Consider the following 18,674-nt stretch of genomic DNA (forward strand, 5'->3'; position numbering starts at 1 on the left):
GGTGGCCAGTGGGACTTGTGCTTGCAGCCACAAAGGACCGTATTCATTTGAATTCTTTAAAAGCTGTTACTTGAATACTTAGCTTCTTCTCAGCTTGAATCTAGGTGCTAATTGAGATTCCCCTCTTTGGAACACTGACAGGTGTTGGCACATGCTCAAGTACAAATTGTCACTTAAAAAATAGATTGTTTGGACAATCACAAAGGTTTGGAAGAAAACCAAGTGCCAGGAAAAGGTTGAATGATAAGTTTCATTTTTCCCCAATACCACTACTTCAAGACTGGGAAAGGTCAACCAAGAGCACCGGGGCTGGGAAGAGAATCCTGCATGGTATTTGACAGTAAAAATCAGCAGGGACTCTGTCTGCCTAGAAGAGGAACTTGTCTGCTAGAAATCCAGGTGCTCTCTTAAAGGGCCAATGAACAGGATCTTGCTCTTGGGTATTCACCTCAGACTGTGGTTGATGGGTGACAACAGAGGGCATATGGGGATCATAAAGAGAAAGTCTGGGTGACATGGCCCCAAAGAGAGATCTGGAAAGTCAGCCACAGACATCCTGATCTTGAGTGAATATCCCACATCACCTTCAGGCACCATCTTCCTAGGGTTGAGCACCTCTATTCTTATAGCACCAGCCTGGGAAGGGCACTAATCTGGACCTCCAACTACTTGGGACACCACCTGATGCAGACCCCAGCTCGTGGGGTCTGAAACATTGTGGATGAGATATGAGAAATTCACACAGACTACCCAGTCCTGTGGAGGAAAAGGGAAGGCGCAGCTTCTCTCTTAAGAGGAAAAAGGCCTCAGAGTGCCTCAGCAACTCTCTCAAGAGGAAAGCTCCCCAACCCTTGCCTTAACAAGCTTTCATGGCTTTTCTGGGCACCTTACATTACGATCCTCATTTACTATGCACAGGTTCACTTTAGGTGGTTACCTTTTAGAGAAAATAAAGGAAAGGATGCCACTAATCACATCACAGAAGAAGGATATTTGCAAAGGCAAAGGTAAAAGTAGTTGAACTGGTTAAACTCATCCTTGGAAGTTTTAGCACATACTTTAGGAAGTTACAGTAAGCACTTGCTTTCTCAATTCAGGGTGAGGGAGTTTTATCAAAAAGCAAATGTCAAAGCAACCTAGGTACAATGCAGGCCTGATTCCCCACAGGAGAACGTATTTGTGAGCATGGATTCTCCATATCTCTGAGTGGGAGCTGGTCCCTCACTATGCAGAACGGTCTCTTATAACCACTCTGCCACTTTTCTGTAGGACTCAAGCCTACAGAAAAGTAGGCTGCACCCAACAGTGATTTTTGCTGCATTCTTTTTTCTGAAGAAGCTATAGGCAGACACTCCCAAATAGGGAACCCACTAGACATTACCTCCTGACCCCAGTCACCTAGAACTATAAAGATTGTGCCTTGTGGAAGGGTCTGCGGGTCACAGCCAACTTGGGTGTACTCTAAGTATTTCTTTGGAATGTTGTGAAGCACAACTTCAGAAGGTGGCAGAGTAGCTGACACATAGAAATGGACCACAGGAACCTTAGAACTTTTAATAATCTTCCCCCAGCTCATAGATGCAGGAAGTTGACCCTTGTACAGAGCTTGGCCCCTCCCATGCACACCCAGACCCACTAGAGGCATCCACAAACAGTAAATACCATGGTAGCACCAAACAGGTAGCCCAAGGCTGGTTACACAAAACATCTGACATTGACTTGTAACAGAACCCCACCAAATTGGACCCAGAATCAACACAACTAGTGTGGGGATTCAGATCACACCAGAACTGAACTCAACTAGCACACTCACAGGAGGATTCTGCAGGCACCAGACCCTACTGGAAGAACTCCACATTTGGGGATAGCTCCTGTGCAGAGACTCATGCGCAGTAATCAAAGTCTATCCTTAAAGTCAGCCAGCTTGAGGGCTAACTCTATCCATGAATGTGTCAACAACATTCAAGACATAATTTCAAAAGAAGGGTGTACATCCTGGCTGGTGTAGCTCCATGGATTGAGCATGGGCCTGTGAAGCAAGAGGTAGCTGGTTTGATTCCCAGTCAGGGCACATGCCTGGGTTGTGGACTGGGTCTGCAGTGGGGGACACAAGAGAGTCAAGCACATGTTGGTGTTTCTCTCCCTCTTTTTTATTCCTCTCTTCTCTTCTCTCTGAAAATAAATAAAATATCTTTTAAAAGGGTGTGTTAAATATTTTGGTATCTGTTTTTCATTGCCTGGCTTATTTCACTTAGCATAATGCTCTCCAGTTCCATCCATGCTGTCGCAAAGGGTAAGGCCCCCTTCTTTCTTTCTGCTGTGTAGAATTCTATTGTCTATATGTGCCACAGTTTTTTGAGCCATTCATTTACTGATGGGCATTTGGGTTGCTTCCAGCACTTGGCTATTGTAAATTGTGCTGCTATTAACATTGGAAAAGACAAATACCATATGATCTCACCATTAACAGGAACCTAATCAACAAAATAAACAAGCAAGCAAAGTATAGCAAAGACATTGAAATTGAGAATGGGCTGAAAGTGATCAGAAGTGAGAGGGGAGGGGATAATGGGGGAAAAGGGTTTACAGGAACAATTATAAAGGACATATGGACAACAACAAGGATGGATAGAAAAAGTGAGGGAGGTGGAGAGGGTTGAGGTGGTGGGAAAGGATGGAGGGAAAAGGCAGAAAAGTGTACTTGAACAACAATAAAAAATAAACAAGAGAGAAGAGTATATATAACCTACGCATAGAACATTTATGGAGCACCTAGCTCAGGTGATCTGGAAGATTGTGTCACTGAGACCTAAAATATACCTATGTCATAAAGGCATCATAATAAGTCTGGGAGTCATTGCAGATTTGCCTAATACACAGAGACAAGCACAAAAATGGGAACAAAAATATACCACAAATAAAAAAACAAGAGAAATCCTCAAAGAATTAAATGACATGGAAACAATCATGAATATGGATGCAGTGTTTAAACAATGGTTACAAGAATGCTCAAGGGTTCTAGGGGAAAAATAGATGATGTCATTGAGAACTTAAAGAGATAGTAGCATTAAAAAGAATATACTCTTTCTCTCCCTCCCACCTTCCCCCAGAGGATACCAGCTTGAGACTTCTTTTCAAGTGTATGTTTCTAAGGTGCAGTAGATCTTCTTTTGCCTCAGTAGCTTGGTTCCTTAACTCATTTCTCACATACTTCACTATTACAAATTCTGCAATTTTATAAATAAACTTCCTATTAAAATTTGAAATAATTAAAATAAAAAACACAGAAATTATGAAAAAGAGTCAGAAATGAAGAGTGTAATGTCTGAAATGAAGAAAATACTACATGGAGTCAACAGTAGGTTAGATGATGCAAAAGAGTGAATGAGTGATTTAAAGGGTAAGATAATAGAAAACACCCAAGCAGGGCAACAAACAGTAAAAAAAAAAAGAATTAAAAATGAGAAAGGCTAAGGGACCTCTGGGTCACTATCAAGTGTAACAATATCCACATCATAGAAATACCAGAAGGAGAAGAGAAAGAGCAAGGGATTGAGAACTTCTTTGAAAAAATGATGGCTGAAAACTTCCCTAACCTGGTGAAGAAAAATGACAGAAAATTTCAGGAAGAACAGAGAGTCCTAGTCTATAAGCATCCAAAAAGGCCCACACCAAGACACATAATTCAAAAAGTCAAATGTGTAAGATAAATAGAAAATATTAAGAGAAAAAGAGAAAGTAACCTACATAGAACTTCCCATATGGCTATGAGCTGATTTCTCAACAGAAACACTTTAGGCCAGAATTGTGGCTGGATGAATGAAAAACAAGATTTATCTATATGCTGACTACAAGGCACTCACTTCAGATGTAAGGATACACACAGACTAAAGGTAAAAGGATGGGGAAAAAGAGTCCCTGTAAATAGAAGACAAAAGAAAACTAGGAAGAAATATTTTTATCAGCCAAAATAAATTTAAAACAAAAACTTTAATCACACACCAAAAAAGGTCATTATGTAATGATAATGGGGTCAATCCAACAAGTGAATATATCATTTTAAATGTTTATTGCTCCTGACATAAGAACTTAAATATATAAATCATATATACTAATAGACCTAAAGAGAGAAACAGAGGCTGATACAAAAATAGTAGGTGACTCTGTTACCCTACTATCACCAATGGATGCATCATTCAGATAGAAAATCAATACAGAAATATTAGTGAGCACATTAGAACTGATGGATTTAACAGATATATACAAAAATTTTATACAAAAGCAACAGTATTACCATTCTTCTCAAGGACACATGGAACATTTTCAAGAATAGTTTACATTAGACCACAACTAAGAATTAATAAATTTAACAAGATTGAAATCATATCAAACAACTTTTCTCTGTCACACTGATGGAGAATTAGAAGTCAATTACAAGAAAAAAATAGAATATTCAGAAATATGTGACAATTCTGATGATAATGAGCATTCAAAAAGTCAAAGATGAAATGAAAAGAAAAAAATTTAAATACTTTCAGGGAAATGAAATTGAAACTATAACATACTAAAACCAACAGGATGCAGCAAAAGCAATTCTAAAAGGAAAGTTCATAATGATAATGCCTACCTCAATAAACAAGAAATTCTTAAATAAACACTCTCATATTACACATCAAGAAACTAGAGGGAAAAATAGTAAGCTCAAAGTCAGTAGAAGAAGATAATAAGAAAGATCAGAGCAGAAATAACTGAAACAGAAACTAAAAAGACAACGGAAAATGTCAATGAAACTAAGAGGTGGTTCCTGGAAAAGATAAACAATACTGACAAAAGGTTACCGAGACTCACCAAAATAAAAGGAAGGGGATTCAAATAAATAAAATTAGAAATGAAAAATGCCATGTTACAATATACCACAGAAATATAAAGTGTACAAGAGATTACCATGAAAAATTATACACGGATAAATCGGGCAACCTAGAACTGGATAAATTCCTAGAAACATACAACCTATCATGACTAAATCATAAAAAGTAGAAAATCTGAACAGATTAGCACTAAAGAAATTGAATTATTAATTAAAATTTACCCAACAAACCACACAGTTTCACTAGTGAATTGTACCAAACATGTAAAATAGAAATAACACTGATTCTTCCTAAACTTTTCCAAAAGTTAGAGGAAGGAACACCCCCAAACTCACTTTAGAAGACCAACAAGTATCCTAATACTGAAAGCAGACAATATTATAAGAAAAGAAAATTACAGTCCAGTGTCCTTGATGAACAGAGATACAAAAATTCTCTATAGAATATTAGCAAACCAAATTAAATAACACATTAAAAGAATCACATAAGAAAAGCAAAAATATCTCTGGCTGGTGTAGCTCAGTGGATTGAGCACGAGCCTGTGAAGCAAAGGGTTACTGGTTCAATTCCCAGTCAGGGGACGTGCCTGGGTTGCAGGCCAGGTCCCCAGTGGGGGACACATGAGAAGCAACCACACATTGATCTTTCTCTCCCACTCTTTCTCCTTCCCTTTCCCTCTCTCTAAAAATAGAAATAATAATAATAAAATATTAAAAGAAGAGAAGCAAAAATATCCAAGTGTAAGAACTTCGAACTGAAAAGCTTCCATACAGCAAATAAAACCATCAACAGAATACAAAGGTAACCCACTGAATGAAGAAAATATTTGCAAATCATGTATTTGCTAAGGAGTAATACTCAAAATACATAAAGAACATACTACTCAATAGCAGAAAACACACAAAAAATCTGATGTAAATATAAAGCAGAAGTTCTAAACAGAAAATTTTTTCAAAGACAATTGGTCAAAGGTACATGAAAAAGTGCTCAATATCACTAATTATCAGGGAAATAGAAATAAAATTACAATGAGATATCACCTCACACATGTTATAATGCTATTATCAAAAAGACAATAAATGAAAAGTGCTGATAAGGATGGGGAGAAAAGTAAACCCTTATGCACAGTTGGTGGGGATATCACTTGGTCCAGCTGCTGTAGAAAGCGGTCTGGAGGTTCTTCAAATATTAAAAATAGAACTACCATACAAGCCAGGAATTTTATCACTGGGTATTTATCTGACAAAAGGAAACACTAATTCAAAAAGATATATGCACACTCACTCATGTTCATCAGAGCATTATTTACACTAGCCAAGATATGGAAATAACCTACATATCCACTAATGGTTGAATAGATAAAGAAAATGTGGAGTGTTTGTGTGTGTGTACAATATTGTTCAGGTACAAAAAGAAAATCTCGCCATTGGTGACAACATGAGCAGACCTTGAGGGAATTATGTTAAGTGAAATATGTCAGACAGAAAAAGATGAATACCATGTGATCTCACTTGTACATAGATTAAAAGAAAAGAATCTGAGCTCAGAGGTATATAGAAAGTAGACTGGCAGTAACCAGATGCAGGGAATGAGGTGGGGTGGGGTTGTGGGCAAAATGGTGAATGGAATTGAAAAGTACAAACTCCTACGTATAAAATAAATACATCATAGAGATATAATGCACAGCATTGTGACTGTAGTTAATAGTATTGTATTGCATATTTGCAAGTTGCTAAGAGTATGGATCTTAAATTTTTCCATAACAAGTAAAAAAGATATTAACTAGACTTTTGTGGTGATTATGTCACAACATATCCAAATCATCATGTTTCATACGTGACATTTATGTAATGTTACATGTCAGTTGCATCTCAATAAAAAACTATTATTTTGATTGGCACTTTGAGGGTTCTTTCTATTTTATTTAAGTTCTCACCTAAGGACATTTTTTTCATTGCTTTTTTAGAGAGAGAAGGAAAAATAGAGGAAAGGAGAGAGAAAACATCAATGCCAAGAACGAAGCATTGAGTGCTGGCATTCCATACATGCATGGACCAGATACCACATGTGCTTAGACTGGAGATCTTATGTGCATGAACAAGAATGGAACCTGAAGTTTAGGTATGTGCCCTCACAGGAATTCGAACCTACAACCTTTTGTTAAGGGATGATCCAACTAAGCCACATCAACCAAGGACCTTTGGGTGTTTTTGAAAAGGGAATGAACGTATTTTGTACACATGAGAGATATGACTAAGTTCAACAGTGATGGCAGACTATGGAAAATAAAATGATTTTCCCCAAATCTTCATTTCTCACTAATCCTATACCCTTTGCTACATGAGTTTAATGTCTTTCATTAGAGACAGAGTATACTTCCCCATTCTTGACTTTTGTGTTGGCCATATGACTTATTTTGACAGATGAGTGAACAGTGAACTTTGCTAATGAATAAAGACTTTGGAATCGGTGAACTTGAGAGGCTTGATTATAAAATAGGACACAATGTATTTCAGAATTTTTCTCATCTAGACAACCACCCAATGTATTATATATTATAGATATAAAATATATATTTGTACATTCATAGTGTATTAAATATATAAAATAGTCACAGATGTATTTGTATACAGATATTTCACATTCAGATATATAAAATACATCAATACGTATTTTACACAGAGGCTGGAAATGTACAAGTATAATGTGGTTCAGCAACATTTTTACCATTACATTGAAAAGAATAAAGAATGTTGCCCTGACTAGTCTGCTGGTCCAAACAGCATGAGAGATCTCTGAAGACCTGAAACTAACCTTGAACTTAAATACACCCAAGTCAACCTTACTGCAAAATTACCAAACCCTGATGATGTATAATTTAGAACAATCCTTGATTTTTTCCTTACCACTATGTTTTGAGATGGTTAGTTAAGCAGCATTATTCACATAATAATTAACTGATATGAAATATATACAATAACTTGAAACAATAGAATATCAGTAAATGCCTTCTTCAACTTTATTATATTCATTTCTTATTTGATGTTATCTAATTATAACAATCTGCTATAAATGATAAAATGAAATATTCTAAAAAATAATAGCTATGAGTGATCAAAATTTAAATTGCTGGTTGTTTTGTAAACTACACTGATTTTCCTCCCAAAATAAGTACCTGTATATGCAGTTATATACTTAAATGACTGATAACAGGGCTTAGAAAAGCATAGTTTATCTATATACATACACACACACAATTTTGCACTAATCACATCTTTCACGTGTACAAAATATCTTCACTTTCTCTCAAAACTTCTGAAAAGTATCCCTGGTCAGTGTGATTCAGTTGGTTGGAGAGACAATCCTGTAACTGAGAAGTTGTGGGTTCTAATATTTCTTTTGGCCAGGTTATAAAAACCATCTTTTGAGTCAACTCTGTTTCAATGTGTCTTCTTTAAATCCTTTTTTCACTACAAAAGTCTTCAACCAGTAAAGTTTAACATTTAAGATACCACAGACAACTTCAGATACCTGCTCATTTAGTCTATTCAATTCAATAGACATTGAGATTTTACTAGGTTTAATATTGAGATAATATGTATGACTTAAGTTTATATATTCTTTTTTATCTTCATATTCTTTTATTAGATACAAATGTTATTTTTCCTCTTATTCAGAAAACAGTGATCACTTTAGCCAAATTATTCAACCTAAATTTGCTTTCTAATTACAAATATGATATTCAGAAATTACAGAAAATTACAAAATTACTTGTAATGCATTCTCTTGAAAGAACATTGTTATTTTTCTGTTTTACATTCTCCCAGTCTTTTAAAAATTTATCACCTACTCCCTACATTGCTCTGTATTTATAAAATTATAACAACAAAACCATTGTGTCTTCTTTTAAAAAATTACATGGTAATTTGTTGTAGAAGTATTTTTCCTTTTGTTGAACCTTTAGGTAAAGAATACTGTAGTTATTATTTTTGCCTATATATTTTGAGCATATATCTAATAATTATATTTCTTTAGTGTTCCTCACTAATTAAAAATTATATACTTAGCACATTAAAAATGCCTAGGTGCAACTGGGTCTAATACACATTTTATGAGCTGGTTCATCTGTCTCTTTTGGCATCAGCACTATTTTGCTTTACTTAATAAAATTATAAGGTCAAGTTAAAAATCTTGCTTTGTGACTAGAAAGCATTTTATTGTCTATTGCACCTGCTTACTCTTTTGGGTAAAATTTAAATGAACTTGGAAATTTAAAAAATGAATTTATATTTTCTATTATAATTGAAATTTTATACTTGTTATAGTTTGGTTTTTCTTTTAAGTTTTCTTGAACTTTAACCTGGAAAAAAAGAAATTCATATTTGCTATAAGACAATGATGCTCTATGTAAAGAGAAAACATGTAGTAATATCTTCCCTAGATGAAATGAACTTAACTGATATATATAGAGCCCTTCATCCCAAAGAAGCTAAATGCACATTTTTTTCAAATGCACATGGAACATTTTCAAAAATAGACCACATGATAGGACACAAAACACGCCACAACAAAGTCAAGAAAATTGAAATCATACCAAGCATCTTCTCTGACCACAAGGGACTGAAATTATATATTCTTTATTTATTAGTCACAAAATGCATCTTTCTAGTAAAGGATTGAGGCAGCCTCTAGAGATGCACATACAAAATACATGAAAAAATAAACATGAGAAAAAAGTGGAGAGTTACTAAAAATAGAAAATTTAATTTAAGCCATATGGTAAGTTTGATTAAAAAGCATGTGTTAAGTACTATATCATTGAAATAAGCCGTGGGTTTATTTTCGAGCTTCTTAGTAGCCAGAATAAAGATAAATGATAAAATATTACATTATTAAAAAAAGGATTCACAATAGCCATCAATTTTATTATGAAAAGCATAATTTTCTTGGTACTGAAGAGTAAGAAAGTTCTCCTATGTGTCCTTGTAAATAGATCATTCTACAATGATGTGAGGAGTGATCTTAAAATTATCTTTACTACGAACACAATAGTGATTTCTTAATGGCTGAATCCATAAGACCGCCTTTGTGCAAATTCAAAACACGATGCAAAGGCAATAGTCAATTCATTTGATTTTGTAAGAAATAAATTTGATTTAAATATGGAAATATCATGATTTCAAGACATATCAAACTATAAAATTCAGAATAGATGGGTCATACAGATTTCAGGCCACTATCATAGATATTATTTTTCATGATTGCAATTTTATTGAACATTGATAAGCAAAACAACATTCATATTAAGTTCTTTGTGCAACCCTGAAGTTAGAGAAATATATATTGCTGATGTGTTCATTCATCAAATATTTATTAAATATTTTATTAAGACCTTTGAAAACAAATACTATTTTAATGTATTACTCCTGTAACACTAATATACATGTTTAATTACTACAGTGTTAAAAGGCTAAACAATATTATATACATATTACAGTATACTTGCCATTTATCAAAATAGTAATTCATAATGTATAACTTTCCATATATGTACTCCCCCCCCAAAAAAAACACTCAACATGTGTTTGTTATCTCCCAGAAATATTTACTTTCTTTTTTGTTACAAGCAGCAACCGCAAGAAAAATAACCGCATTTTCTTAGCCCCAGCTTTTTGGCAAGTAAATGTGTTTAATTTTGTTTTTTAGCTCAACCACTAGAAACAGAGCCAGGTTGTTAGACACAGAAGATTGCTTAATACCAGTTTTGTCCCTAACGGGATTTCAAAAGACCTTGTTGCCAGGATACTAAGAGCCAAGGGTACCACAACAGGCGCATAATGGGCACGGTTGCTTTCAGTGGAACTCTCCACATCTTTAATTTTCCCAAGAAGTCTATGCTACATGTTTATCGCTACCATTCTATGCCATTTTTGCTTGTTTTTTTTATCTTCATAATTACATGATGCACTTTACAGCTCTGCTGGATGTTTTATAATACATTTTATTATTTCTATTGTTCTATATATTTTCATACATTGTAATTAATTAATTTGTGAGCTACTATAATATCTTAAAATAAAACTTGTATTCACATTGAACTTTGTTTTCTCTATATGTTATTTAGATAGATTATATACATTCTAAGTTAATTTAAAATGTCTAAGTCTAAGTCTAAGTAAATAGACCCACCGAACCAAGTCTTTTCCTGCAATAATTGAAATAGTAGTCACCCATGTAGTTTTTGACAACTTGAATATATCTGCAGATGGTGGGTAATCACCATTCTTTTAAAAATCTGGTTTATAATTATGATAATTAAGAATTATTTTCCTAGTTTAAAACTGACTGTACTTATTAGATACACATTAGTCAAAAAATAAAGACAGAAAAGGTGAAGCAGACCAATTTTATCTGTTAGACAGTGACAGAAAAAAGTTACCTGTAGCAAAAATAATATCATGTGAACTAATTGTTTTTGTAAGAATGAATCTAGATACATCTTTGAGGAGAAAAAATTGCATCCTTTTGTCTCTAAGTAAATCATTTATTAGGGTGCTTAGACCTGCCAAATGGCTATTTCAATGACAAAGTGATCCACATTGTATGTAAAAAACTATGCACTGAATACAAAAAATTCACAAAACAAATTGAAACTTGATTATGCTTTTGAGGATTACTATAGTCAGGAAATTGGAATTGTATCCAAACAATGGTTTACCCAATTTTCACAATAGTTCCTTTATATTATTCTACAACTATCAATTTTATATTGATATAATCAAACGTAATCAATTCAAAATACTTTACTACCATAATCTACTTAAATTCAAATTTTATTAACAAATTAAAATATATAGCCTAGGAATTAAGTTATCTCGATACTATCTACTACATTTATCTAAACTAAGGAATATCATACCCAAACTGAAATATAATCTCTTTAAAAATGGATAGTTATAAATATAACATGACATTCATCTTATAAAATCCTATGGTCACCATAGAAATGGAATAAAGAGATTTTAGAAGATTTTAAATATTTATACTTTTTGACTTACATTTGCATGCTACTGACCAGGAAGAAGTCTTTCTTTCAGGTGAAAACTGTCAATTCCTATATGCCTACACTGATAAATTTTTATCAAACCAAGTAAATTGAATGAAAATTTTATTTTATTGTATTCTTTTTATAAACTAACAAGTTTCAAAAGCTTACCCCAAAATAGCACATGCACCGAGTTGATGTAGAAACCATGATACAAAAATTCTTAAAAGTATGTAATGACTTTTGACACATAAGAGTTAAACTTTAATACCAAAATAAAAATTTGTATATGTTTCAGTACATAAAGGAGTCTGTGACTCAGGAAATGCAAATTGACCAAACACATAATAGGTTAGGTACATTAAACCATAAAAAAAACCAATCTTTGGACGACAACTTTGTGCCATATAATGTTATTTATCTGATATTGGGGAAAATAAAATCTGTGAAGGCCAGAGATGTTTCTATGTAAACTTTTGCTATCATTGGCATATAAGTAGGCCAGAGTGCCCGCAGACTGTGGCATAATGCCCTTGCCCACTAAATAAAAAAATGCATGCACCCTCACACTAGCATGTGCAAACATACACAAGCAGAGCCATACTGAGTTATAGAAAGAAAACCTGTAAAACAGACTAAAAAAAATGTTGAGTCGTGGCATGCCATCTGTTGTGTGGAAGAGCATTTTTCCATGAAAGATAGCATATGACAGACACTCATGTTTGCTTGGAGCCAAGTCTGTGATACCTCATTGGCCCAGGCTCAGTCTTATGTTACATGGTCCTGCGATTGTGGGAAGTCAAAGTTGTAGTGATGAACCCTGAACATATTTCTTTGTAAAAGCTAACAAGTCTTATACTCATCCCACCTATATTCTGCATTAGCAGATATAAATCTATGGCTTGAAAATTTGGTAAAGATACATTGTATCTTCCCAAGATGTGGCTGGTTATTCCTTCCTTCTTGTATAGATTGGATTATTGACTAGGAAGTAAAGGTCACCCTTCCCTGTATGGGAAGTATCCTACTGTACTGTTATTAAATGACTAGCTCATTTATGTTATGATGGCACTTATCTGGACCTAGTTTTTTAATACTTTAAGAAAAAATTTCTTCAGATATCATTTTTTAAACTTCTTTATATTTTCTAGTCATTTCATTGTTTTCTTAGACCACAACTTTCTGATATACTCACTCCTGAAATTCTGCAATGTCATACCATTTGGGGGCTGTCATTCAGAAAGAGAGGATTTTTTAGCCTCTTGGCTTCTGACAGAGGAACAGATGGCAAGGAAAAAAAACAATGGAATAAAAGAGATGCAAGAGTAGACAAAAATGTTAACTATATGTTGAAATCCTGGCCCTTTAAGGAACCTGCTGTCACGTTCATGACTGGCTAACCCACCAGCTGTACATTATTCGGGTAAAAATCCCAAATTTACATGATTGTAGCTGACCATGAAGATGTTCTATTTTAAATAAGCACTCACTTAATATTCTGCACTTTTCTGCTATTATTCATGCCATTCTCTCCTCAAGCTTCATGAATTTCTTGAATCCAATACAGTTGGGGAAAATTGAAATTTATGCTAGTGAGTAACATAAAATAGATTTGGAAAGCCTTCAATTACTTTTATTTCTAGAGACAAAGAGGGAGTTGATAAAATATTCAGAGAAATATAATGTCTCCTACCTATGTGTTCCTCATATTAAATAAAATTGATTTGCCTAGTTCTCAACCTAAAACATAGAACACATAGCCATTAGTTCTAGTTGGTCTCTACATTTATAGAATGAGCCTACTGGAATCTATTGGACTCGTTGGAGTGAAACAAATTTGGATACATTTTTGTTATTTATTGTAACTACTAGACAAGGCAGAAGCTGAGAGCGTTTTAAGGTAAGGGGGGGATTGCAGAAGGAGATGTCAAGCTTTTAAAGAACTGCAGAGTCAGAGAAGGACATTGATCTTGATCCCATTGCATATAACAGGAGGCTCCAAGGGGGCCATGTAAGACCACAGGTGACTAACGGGCATGGCTTTTCAGTTCCTGGGATCTGCAGATGTGTCAACCAGGCTTTTTTCCCCCATGTAAAATGATGTACCAAAATTGTGTATCTAAAAATTTAACCATTAGCAGTTTTATTTTGTATAGACTTCTGACACACCAGATTTTAATAAACCAAATCTTGTGAATTTGTTAATCTTTCTATTTATAATAAGGATATAATTGTGAAATATTAATGATAATTCCCCCATACCATCTATTGACATGATCATTTAAACCTATGATTTTCCTCTGAATAGTAACATGTAAGGCTATAATTCTGTTAAAACAAGTTTTCAATAAAACAAAGAAATAATAACAATAGTAGCAGTCTTACATTCTTGGCTTTGATATAAAACTTATTAACTAGGTGTAAACTAGACAGTTTGGTAGAATGTTTTATTAGGAAAATCAAGTTCCCCTTCCCCTCTAACTTGCCTAAATAAACAAAAACACTTCTCTTTGCCTCCATCCTACATTCTGACCCCTTTTGCTGGAGGAAGAGAGCCCAAGTTAAACATAGAGGAGGGTCTCTAAAAGTATTTAGTTTGTCCATACAGCTATAACAAATTAGATCCAAAAGTGTGGGGACACAAAACATCTGTATACAATTAGTAATTTGAGAGTGTATAACATGTTATGAATTTCCAACCTGTTACTCTGAGAAATGTTTGCTCCTATAGTTTCCTACAAACTTTCTTGGCTGAGTGATACTTTAGGGGCAGGGCAACTATGCTGCCATGGCTTTGGAAAAGTCCTGAATCATGACAGTGATAGAAAGACAGAATATTCACAGGGGTCTTGCCTTCAGGCCTAAGGGAAAATTCTAAATTTCCTGTTTAAATGTGAAATGTCTCAGAAAATAAGGAGTTTTCTAATAATGTTTTGTACTGCCCACTGGCAGAGGAGAGCTCAGAATAAATTCAGAGACCAAGATAAATTATAGAAAGTAAAAATATTATATGATAGTTTAATTCTATTGTATTTTTATGTATATGTTTATGTTAAATGACTCTTTACCTATTTTATTTTAATCTCTTGGAGAATATTATTTCCTCAGGAAATATGAAAAAGCAATACCAAAAAAAAACAGTTAAGAAAATAGCCTCATCCTTAAAGCAGCCTGGAAAACTTTCTTCTCCTGGTTTGATATTCATTTATCTCCAAGCATTTAAGGTCTATTTTCTAACACATGTTAGATACACTATTTAATCAAAGATTTATTGACAAGGAAACATATATTTTTCTAGATACACTGGAAAACCAGAAGTCAAATTGCTGTCTCAGAATAAAAATAAGAATGACTGCTGAGAGGAAGGTGGGGATCACTGTGGGGGTGGGCTGGGATAGGAGTAAAAGACAGAAAACTGTACTTGAACAACAATTAAAATAAAATTAAATTTTTAAAAATGACTTTAGATAGAGTTCAGGAAAATCAATAAAAATGCATTTTAAATAAAATATTTAATAAATTTAATGGGATATTGGAGGTAATTTTTCTTGTATATACATAATTGTATTGTTCAGTTTCCACAAACTAATATAGATCTATGTAGAGCTAAGATATGTATGGGAAATTTATCAGTGGAAGGTCCTCCAATATAACGATATATTGAAAACAATAGAAAATGATTTTTAATATTGCTTTTATATGTTGCTTTCCTATCTAAAGGACAAATACATATGCATTATTATTTGTCACTTAATCTTCATTGTATACTTTTTTCCATCACCATTTAGTCCTTTTATATCCTCCTTTGGTATAACCACACTGTTGTCAATGTCCATTGGTCCTTTTTCTTTTCTGCTCAATTCCTCCAACCCCTAACCTTCTCCACCCCTGAGCTCTCATCCTGCTCTGTATCTATGACTCTGTGTTCATTTTCCTTGTTAGTTCAGTTTGTTCTTCAGATTACACATATGAGTGAAATCATATGGTATTTGTTTTTCTCTGACTGGCTTATTTCACCTACCATAATGTTCACCATGTCCATCCATAGGCTTACAAAGTATATAATTTTCTTTTTTATAGCTGAGCAGTATTTAATTGTGTAAATGTTCCATAGCAGTTTCATCCACAAATCTACTGATGGACACCTGGGCTGCCTCCATACTTTGTAGACTGTAAATAATGCTGCAATGAACATAAGGGTGCTTATGTTCTTTCTAATGAGTGTTTTGGGTTCTTTCGGATGTATTCCCAGAACTGGGATCACTGGATCAAAAGGCAGATCCATTTTTAATTTTCTGAGGTTTATCCACGCTGCTTTCCACAGTGGCTGCACTAATCTGCATTTCCACCAACAGTGCAAAAGGGTTCCCCTTTCTCCACATCCTTACCAACACTTGTTTGTTAATTTATTGATGATAGCCATTCTGACAAGTTCGAGATGGTTTCTTGTGGTGGTTTTAATTTGCATTTCTCTAATGATTAGTGATGTCGAGCATCTTTTCACATATCTGTTGGCCATCTGTATGTCCTCTTTGGAGAAGCATCTATTCCAGTCCTTTACCCATTTTAAATTATTTTTTGGTGTTGAGTTTTATAAGTTCTTTATAAAATTTGGATATTAATTAATGCCTTACCACATGTATCATAGAATATGTGCCCCTATTCTATGGGTTCTATTCTATTCTTTTCATTTTGTTGCTGATTTTCTATGCTGTACAAAACCTTTTTAGTTTAATGTAGTCCCATTTGCTTATTTATTTTATTTATTTTTTATTTTTTGGTTTCTTTTGCCTGGTGAAATATAGTTGATAAAATATTGCTATGAGCAATGTCTGAGATTTTGCTGCCTATGTTTTATTCTTTGATTGTATGGTTTGGGGTCTAGCACTTAAGTCTTTGACCCATTTTTTATTTATTCTTGTGTGTGATGTGATAAGGTGCCCTGGTTTCCTTTTTCTGTCCAATTTTCTCAACACCACTTATTGGATAAATCAATCCCATAAACTTTAGCCCATTGTTTGTGTTTGCTTCCTCTGTTAAATGTTAATTGACTGTAAAGGTGTGGGTTTATTTCTGGGCTCTCTATTCTGTTGCACTGATCTATGTGTCTGTTTTTATGCCAGTACCAGGATGTTTTGATTACTAGAATAGTTTGATATTAGGCAGCATGATTCCTCCAACTTTGTTCTTCTTTCTCAGGGTTGGTGTTGTTACATGAGGCCTCTTGTGATTCCATATAATTTTTTTGAAGTATTTGTTCTAGTTCTATGAAATACATCATTGGAATCTTGATAGGAATTGTGTTGAATATATAGATTTCTTTGCATAATATGAAATTTTAATGATGTTAATTCTTCCCATCCATGAACATGGTATGAACTTCCACTTACTTGTATCTTCTTCAATTTCTTCCTTCAGTTTCTTATAATTTTCAATGTATAGGTCTTTTACATCCTTGGCTAGCTTTATTACCAGGTATTTTATTCTTTTTGAAACAGTTGTGAATGGAATTGTTTTCTTAATTTCTTTTTCTGTTAGTTAATCATTAGCATATAACTATGTAACTAGTTTCTGGATATTAATTTTGTACCCTTCTACATTGCTGAATTCATTTTAGCATTTCCAGTAATTTCTTGGCAGAATCTTTGAGATTCTTTATGTAGTAGTCTCATGTCACCTGCAAATAAAGACAGTTTTATTTCTTCCTTTCCAATTCAGATGCTTTTTATTTCTGCTTCTTGTCTGATTGTTGCAGCTAGGACTTCCAGTACTGTGTTGAACAAAAGAGGTGAAAGAAGACATCCTGTCTAATTCCCAGTCTTAGGTGGAAGACTCATGGTTTTGCCCCCTGAGTATGATTCTGGGAGTGGGTTTATAACATATGGCCTATTAGGTTCAGGTATGTTCTCTTTATTTCCACTTTGCTGAAAGTTCTTAATATAAATGGGTGCTGGGATTTTATGATTGTGTGTTTTTTATCCTTCATTTTGTTTATGTGGTGAATCACATTTATTAATTTGTGAATGTTGTACCAACCTTGCATTCCCAGAATAAATCCCACTTGATCATAGTGTATGATCTTTTTGATATATTGCCATATTCCATTTGCTAATATTTTGTTGAGGATTTTAGTCTCTATGTTCACTAGGATATTGGCTGATAATTGTTTTTTGCTTGTAGTGTATTTATCTGGTTTTGGAATTAGAATAATGCTAGTCTTGTAAAAATGAGTTTAGGAGCCTTCCCTCCTCTTTAATTTTGTGAAATAGTTTGAGAAGGAGAGGTGTTAGTTCTTCTTAGAATGTTTGGTGAAATTCACCTGTGTAGCAATCTGGTACAGGCCTTTTGTTTGTTGGAATTTTTAAAACAGAGTTCATTTAATTATTTTTAGAGTGAGGGGAAGGGAAGGAGAGAGAGAGAGCAAAACATCAACATGTGGTTGTCTTTCATGCGCCCCCTGCTGGGGACCTAGCCTGCAACCCAGACATATGCCCTGACTGGGAATTGAACTGTAACTCTTCGGTTCACATGCCCACACTCAATCCACTGAGATACACCAGCCAGGGCTATTTATTGGGATTTTTATTACTGCTTCAATTTCATTAGGTGTAATTTTTCTGTTTAGATTCTCTGATTCTTCTTTATGTATTTGTGGAAGATTATATGTTTCTAGGAATTTATCTATTTCATCCAAGTTGTCCAGTTCATTGGCATATAGTTGTTCATAACGTTTTCCTACCATCCTTTGTATTTCTTTGGTG

This window comes from Artibeus jamaicensis, unplaced genomic scaffold (assembly GCF_021234435.1).
Source record: "Artibeus jamaicensis isolate MK-2021 breed Jamaican fruit bat unplaced genomic scaffold, CSHL_Jam_final contig_466, whole genome shotgun sequence".
NCBI lineage: Eukaryota > Metazoa > Chordata > Mammalia > Chiroptera > Phyllostomidae > Artibeus > Artibeus jamaicensis.